The sequence below is a fragment of the Falco biarmicus genome, chromosome 7 (genome assembly GCF_023638135.1).
Source record: "Falco biarmicus isolate bFalBia1 chromosome 7, bFalBia1.pri, whole genome shotgun sequence".
Taxonomy (NCBI): Eukaryota; Metazoa; Chordata; class Aves; order Falconiformes; family Falconidae; genus Falco; species Falco biarmicus.
The window spans coordinates 71,487,889-71,494,733 of NC_079294.1; positions in this window are offsets into that span (position 1 = coordinate 71,487,889).

A 6,845-nucleotide genomic window follows, 5' to 3' on the forward strand; every position below is an offset into this window, starting at 1 on the left:
CTCCAGGGTGCAGCAGCTCAGCGTCTCCCTTGGGATTTGCTAGGGCAGGGGTAAGCTTCAGCAGCGTGGCAGGATACATCTGTGCCACGAACAGGGAACTTATCTGGCAGAAACCTGGCCCATCGGCTTGCTTTCTTTCCAAAGGACTTGGTAGTTTCCCGATTGCTTTCAGCTTTTTCCTTGTGGGGAATTCTGAAGTGTCAGGAAACATAATCATTTTCAGGTTTTATTCTTAAGTTAGCTTTGTCCCGGTTGAGTGAGCCGAACAGTCTCACTAAGGGGGACAGGCTAGTGGCAGGGCAAAGGGAAGAGGGAGCAGTGGGACCTGGTTGGGATTTCCTTGGAAATAATGAAATCTTGGTCTTACTCTGTCTCAGGCAGACTTTTGAGGAAGGAGGAAAGAGTTTTACGGATGCTGGGACAGCTGATCAGGAATAAGGTGAGAGCCCAAAGATCAGGACAGGTGATACAGTGCGGCTTCCCAACAGTCTGTCTCCTGTGGGACTCAGTCCCTTTCCTAGCATGGATCAACATTTTCCTTAGAAGTGACGAAAGGGGAGCTCTGTGACTTCAGTCATCAAAGCATCCTCCTAAGGAACTGCGCTTTGCACAGCTAAGTCGGTCTGATGCTAACTGGAGAACAGCACTATAAAACAGTGTGGTTTTAAGGCAACTGACTATTTTAAGTTGGTGTAAGCAGAAACATTATAAAAGTATAAATATAGAAAAAAGTATTAGGAAATAGAAATATTTTCATGATGTGACATTTTCAGTATATTTATAAATAACACTGTTTACGAATAATCCTTTGGTTTATAGTAGTGCATGTAGTTCTAGTTGTGCCTTAAAAGGATGCTTGAGTTTAAGAGTATGGTAAGCAAAAGGAAAGTTCAGAGGGAAGATGACAAACATCCCCTGATAAATCCTTTGAAGTCAAGACAATGGCTGGGCCACTGGCTTTGAACGTGAAGCTTCCTGACTCTAGTCCTTTTGAACTGAACCTGGAAACTTTTAATAAAAAACAACAAAAAACCCCCCACCCAAATCCCAATGCTCTTAAAGTGAGACCAGGATTTGGGGGAGCATTTCTGACTGCGCAGTCTCTCTAGCTGACTTCTGGGTGTTCCAGGCTGCCAGCACAAAGAATCACTTTGTGACTTTCCCCCGCCCTGCCCCGGCCCTGAAATAAGTACCTTGCTGATTTAAGAGTCGTGGACCGCTTGTTGAGTAGGGTGCATTACTGTAGGTGTTAAGTTTGAGGGAGAAGCTGGAGAGCTGTGGAGTTCCACTCCAGGGGTAATAAAAGCATCAAATAGGATCAGAGCCAGTCCCCTGTCTTCCTGCAATGGCCAATAACAGGTGCTGCAGGAAAACTTAAGAACAGGGTGAGTAGAGAAAGATCCATCTTTAATAGGTTTTCCAGCATCCAGTTCTCTGAGGCTTAGGGACTTGTAGAGCTAGTTATGGGATGTTGATAGTTAACAGACCCCACAGAACTTTTTTCTTTAAACACAGATAAAATTGTAGCCTCTGTCCCACCCTGCAGCAGGGAGTCCTGTGCTTTAGCCACAGTTTCAAAATCAGTGACCCACAAGAGTGTCCAGCAGCTGGAAGGAAGAGATGATGTGCAGCCGTGGGACTGTGGCACAGGTAATTTCTGGGATGTTGCACTCTAAAGGGGTGGCAGTGGTCCCAGTAAAGCTGGAGGTTTCATTTTTGGGTGCCTGGGACTGCTGTGGCCACTGAAGCAGCAAGAGGTGACAAGGATAGCTAGGGGAGTCAGGCAGTCAGGAAGAAAATTGTCACTTAATCTCACTAAAGAGCAGAGAGGATTGCTAATGACAGCAATGCACAGCATGCTGCCCCGACATCCTGCAAAGCAGGCTTCACGCTGTTTACCTTTGTGTTAATGGGGTTGCTTGCATATGTCCATGTTCCAGGGAAGGGAAAGAGTCCTGACAATTCAGTCTCTTCAGGATTCCATTCCAAGGTGTAGCTCCCTGGCATTAAATGCTTTGATCCCAGAGGATCTTCAGTTACACATAATTTAATTAGCTCATGGATCCTGCCAGCTGGTGTTTGATCATGTGAGTTCCTGTCCATTTATTCCTCCTCCACCTCATTTTTTATTTTTCTTTTCCTCCTCTCCCAAAAGTCTGTGACCTGGTTGCTTCTACGGCTTCCTGCAATCGCTTTTCACAATGAGCTGTGTGGGAGCAGTCTGGACACATAATAACCGGGAAGCAGGTGACAGGCATGGAGCCTAAACAGGGATGGGCAGATAGGAGGCAGGAAGAAAGAGGAGCTCTTTCCTGCCCAGGCCAGTGTCCCTTTTAAGAGTTTTGACAGCTCACAGGGAAAAATAGGTCAAATGGGTCTAGCACAGAGTGAGATCCTGAGCTGTTCCCAACCTCCTGCTGGAAGAGATGGAGGGCTTGCCATGTCTGATGGAAGGAGAAACCAGTGCATCTGTGGTGCTGAGCCTTCATGTCACTGGGCAGGCTCAGAATTTAGAGCCAAGGACAGTGCTGAACTGCAGACACTTACCTTCTGCGTCATTTGGCCCAGGGTTGGCTAGCAGGGGCCAAAACAGGAGGGAGGAGTAGGAAATGGACCACTTGGATGTCTCTCCCTTCCTGGCGAGACAGATATCACTGCTGGAAGTACTTGAGCACTAGAAGGTCAGTTTAATATCTATAAAATAGTTTACTTTCCTGAGCAGCCTCCACTTAATCTTATGTGCCTGGTCAGCATAGAAGAGATTCTGTTGGCATTTTTCCCAGCAGCAGTTTGAAGTGGCTTCTTGGGGGCCAGGTGACTGACTTTGATTCCCCAGAGGGAAATGTGGACTAAAATTCCAACCCACATTATGGCAGGGGATGAGACCAAACTGCAGAGAGTGAACCTTAACTTGTGTGTTACCAGGAGAGCTTTGTGGGTTTACTGGAGCTGATAAAAGGGGCTTATAAGCTTGTTTATGGGATGGTGGGTGCTGGACCCTTCTTGGGGCCATTCAGAGCAGCTGGCAGATGTGGGAATTGGTACTGCTGAGGTGGCTGCATTGCCCACTGCTGAAAGTTAGCCATTCTTGCAGGAGAGCGTGAAATCCAGGTCCTGCCAGGAAGCAGAGAAACACAGCGGTCAAGAAAAGAAACACCAGGAGTTTCAGGTAAGCAAAAGAGTCTGGCCTGCTGGGCCCTCGGCAGAAGACAGAGCTGACGTGCTGTGCAGCATTAATATATCAATATGCAGCTCTGGAGGTGGGAGTGTGGCAGATCAATCTCCACAAAGCAACTTATTTCTGTTCTTTTTTGTTTTAACTTTCTCTTAATTGGGTAGGACTCTGCATTGGATTTAATTTACTCTGCCTAAAGCCTTTGGCACCCCTGTCTGAGGGGTGCGCACACGTGGCAGTATGTCACCGATGTGCATCTTTTTTACCTCCTTTCCTGCTCTGTCAGTGAGTTGTCACTGAATCAATATTGTCAGTGCTGCTTGTTAATGTGACAGGCATTCAGGTGAAATGCATATTGCCAACGAAATGGGTGTTTGTAAAGAAAAGGTGTAGTTTGGGGTCATCTAGATGAGCTGAGTTTGTGGCTGGTCCTCGGGCAGGACCTCTGCAAGCTACTGCAGTCAGTGACTAGCGGTGTGAAGCTCTGCTCTGGGAGGTCCTGCCTGGGGCGAGCCCCAGGGGTTTCCTCAGTGCAGAGGGGAAAGCACTGAAAGAAGGGGAGTCCCACTGTAGGGTTTTTTGTGCTGCTGTCCAAAGAGTTGAGTATGAGACAGCTCTGTCACGGGTTTGTTTCTGCAAGTCAAAGGGGTTGATCTACTGGAAAATGTCCTGGGACACATGGTTCCTTCACCCCTTCCCTGACTCACATTTAAAGGCTTGGGAGTGGCATCTAGCACGTGGAGGCTTCTGACCCCTTCAGTAACGCTTCTTGGGGCAGTAGCTACTCTGTGCTGTCTTTCAGCATCATGGTAGAACTGAGAAGGGGAGGTAGACCAGCTGATCAGCTCCCTCCCCCAGACTCAGTCCAGCTTAAAGAGCTGATGGAGATGTGCTTGCATGAAAACAGGATGCCTGGAGAGGCTGAAGGGTTGATGGCCATTGCAGGGCTGTGGCTTTAGGAAGGGATGGTTGAGGTTGTAGCTCTCTGCAGTGAATGTGAGTTGGGGGTAGGATTTGTGTGTTGAAAGCAGAATGCAGCAGCTTGCTGATAAATGATCTGCTTTGCTTCCTTCTTGCCTCACTTTGTCATCTGAGGACTGAAGGACCTGTTGGTCCGTGCCAAAAGAAACAAGTGAGTGGAATTTCAAATTTTTTCTCTTAAAGTCTATGCTTATAAGTTAACTTGTTCCCAAAGGCAAAATGCAAGGGGTAAGAAATAGAAGCTCTGATCTTCCAAAGCTCTGTAATGGTCATTTATGCTTGTGTCCCAGCCTCATGGGACATCAGTCCATCCCAGAGCAGGGTCCCTGCACAAGCAGGGCTTAACAGGATTTCCCGTGCTCTGTGTCAAAACATGCAGTCTCCCAGTATCGTCTAGGGAGGGACTGGGGAAACACATGTGCCATGATGGACCTGGTGAGCATCCTCAGCCCTTTGCACCATGTTCAGAAAGGTCCCTGTTTGTGCTATTCTGAAGCTGCTGGAGCTGATAACAGCCAGAAATCGAGATGTCCTTGTCGGGTTTCTGGAAGAGATAGCACAACAGAGAAAAAATTTCTTTGCCTGGCTTTTGCAGGGATAAGAATGTTTGTGGTGTTGACATTTTTTTTCCAAGGAAGATTTGTCTGTGTTCAAACCCATCAACGCCTACTGACTGTTTCCCAGGGTCACATTCCTGGCCTGAGGTTAGCAGGAGGTAACTGAGATGTTCTTGTGAATAATATTCTATGTACCTGCTCATCTTTAATGAAAAGATGCCAGCTAAAATGGGAGGTTTCGTAATGGTTAGACTGCTTGGGCCACAAACACGAAAGCATTCTGTCTTCTCTGCAGTGATGAATAAAACTGTTCCTCCCAAGGAAAGTCTGTGCTTTATGATTTTTACAGGATACTTGGGGGAAGCTGCCTTCTGATCTATGTTGGAACAGAGTAGCATGATCTGGAAAAAACTGCACATAATTTGCACTGTGGAAGTTTTGATACTTGAGTGAAGCAGACGGAAACCTCTGCAGGAGGGGGCTGAGGCGGGAGTTCGTGCCTGGAATCTAATGGATTTGTGTTACATGTTCCTTGTCGGATAGTTGGAGGACATGTGGCTGAGCAGGTCCTGAGAAACAAACCCTCACAGAAGTGCTTCCTGCTGTGGGACGGGGGTGTGTGTACTTAGTGCACAGCAGGTTTCTGGATGTATTCAGGGCAATGTTCTGTGTTCAGCGCCTCCTGCAAACTGGTACAGGGTTGAAGCAACCTTGAAACCATCTCTGCACTCCTCCCAAGTGTGCAGGCTGGGCTGCTTCTTGATCAAATGTGTGCAGCATTGCGCTGTGCTGCTTGTCTCGTCTGTGGGACAGCCCTGCCCACGGGGAACTCATGGTGGGATTATTTTCGCAATGCATCACACAGTGTGTGTCATGCCACTCCCCTGACCCTCTAAATCTTGCCCGCATGTTGAAGTCTTTTTCTCAGTGTTGGCCTGCGCAATGATCTAATGTTTCTTCATCTGTGGGAGTCCGTCTCACCCTGGCTGAGCAGTCACATTGCTGCCCTGAAGGAGCTTGTGGGGAGGGAAAAGGACGCTAAGGTGAGCTGTAGCTTCTGGAGGGAGCAAAGGCATTTGGGTGAAAGCTCAGTTTTAATGAAGACCATTCATTTCAAGAGTTGTAACCAGCACTTTGAGTGGGATGCTCCTGCGTACTTGCGTGTTCCATCACTATCACATTTTTCTCCTCTGCTGTGCGCTCCTTTGCTGGTGAGATGCACGCAGAGATCTCACACAGCTTTGTATTTAATTGATACATGCCGGTCTGCTGAGTTTCTTGCTTCGCGAAAGCAAAGGTGCTACAACATCGTTCTGTATCCAGGACCACAATACAGTCATGTTCATGGGGAGGCTCAGCTCCTCGTCTAGGAGGTGGAGTGGTATCATGTGTTGAAGTAAAAAGAGCCTAGAGCTGAACACTTCCAAGCTCTTGGGAGAGCTTGAAGCTGAATTTTATACACAGGAGCATTGTATTTAGCTGTAGGTGGAAAAAAAACCCCCTAAAAGTTAACCATGCAGAGTCCCCAGCTGTGTTAGGGGCAAGAAAAACGGAAAAGCAAAGGATTTGCTGTTCTAATATGGCAGAAACTCTCCTTGTTCATCTCTGATCAGAACCCTTCTGTGTTTCCAGTTGGCAACTTTGTCAAGAGTAGGAGTTGAAAGCCAGTTTCCTAGCCCACCAGCTGCATCGTGTCATAAAAGGCAAAGCAGATAATAACGTATGCAGCTCTCATAGTGGAGCCCAAATTTGGGGTGAATGCAAAATGCTAAGTCCCCATCTTTTTATTAAGGAACCAGCATGGGTTGTATGGCTTAGACTGTTGATTTACAAATGGCATTTCTTTTTCACTTGTGACTGTGTGGAAGGGTCCTAATGAATTCCATGTTTTTCAGGAAGCATTCTCTGCAAGAAAACAAGTGATAACAGGTTTTAGCACCTCTGGGAGCAGTGGGGCAGGTAGAGAAATGCAGCTGCCTCTGTGGGGGAGCAGGCAGTTGTTTCAAGCTGAGCAGGAACCCAAAATGGTTCAAGGCTGGGAATCACCATATCCAGAAGTGAAAAACCAGAATGATTTGTATGTTATTATACTGTCATTACCCCAGCAGGTACTTCGTTAAAGAGAAAGATGA